Source organism: Somniosus microcephalus, chromosome 5 (genome assembly GCF_052327205.1).
Source record: "Somniosus microcephalus isolate GS21.2 chromosome 5, FLI_Smic_1.0, whole genome shotgun sequence".
NCBI classification, from domain to species: Eukaryota; Metazoa; Chordata; class Chondrichthyes; order Squaliformes; family Somniosidae; genus Somniosus; species Somniosus microcephalus.
Window position 1 is genome coordinate 276,775,804 of NC_140991.1, and position 1,025 is coordinate 276,776,828.

The window sequence follows — 1,025 nt, forward strand, 5'->3', positions numbered from 1 at the left end:
TAATATATGTTAAGTTGCATGCAGAATAATAAGTGGACAGACTGGAGAAGCTGGGGTTGTTCTCCTTGGAGCAGAGAAGGCCAAGAGGAGATTTGATTGAGGTGTTTCGAATCATGACGGGCTCAGATAGAGTAAATAAAGAGAAACTATCCAATGGCTGAAGGCTCGATAACCAGAGGCCACAGGTTTAAGGCGATTGGCAAAAGAACCAGAGGCGACAGGAGGAAAAACTTTTTCACGCAACGACTGGTGAGGATTTGGAATGCACTGCTTGAGGGAATTCAACAGGAAAACTACTTGGAGGAGAAAAAATTGCAGGGATATAGGGAAAAAGCGGGGGAGTGAGACAAACTGGATTGCTCTGCGAGAGAGAGCAGGCACAGACTCGATGGGCCGATTGGCCTCCTTCTGTGTTGTGCTATTCTCTGTGATTCAATAGGTTGCTTTGTGGTGTAGTTCAGGGAGAATTGAGCCAAAGACTCGAGGGGCAGTGGTATCAAGGCAGAGCGGCAGCATGCAGCAATGTCTGTCAATGTCTTTGAATCCTTCCCTAGCACTCACAATATTGCTCAGGGTGCGCACGATTGCTAGGACTCGCTCTAAACAATCCCAGACTCCATCCCTTGGTTATCCATTGGGCTCAGGTGAATGAAAGTAGTTGTTGTTGTAAAATTTGCCCAGAGACAAAAAAGTAGCTCGGAGGAGTTCGTGGCACACTCAGTACGAATAAAAATTAGAGGAACATTGTTAATGAGGGCAGACTGGATGGAGACCTGTGTAAAGATTTGCAGCATGTTGAATCTGTTGTGGAAATGCAGTGAGGAAGAGTTTGTGGCTGAGGGAAGATATCTCTGTATGGTGGGAGCTTTTACTGTACACACTGTCAACTCAACAGCTGATTCAATGGCCACTGAACTCGCGCCTCAGCTTGACAGACATGGTGCACGACCAGCGTGCAGCCCATGGGTCAGCTATCAAACGCAGAAGCTGAGCTGAAATTCATTCCTAAGTGGCTCTAAACTAGC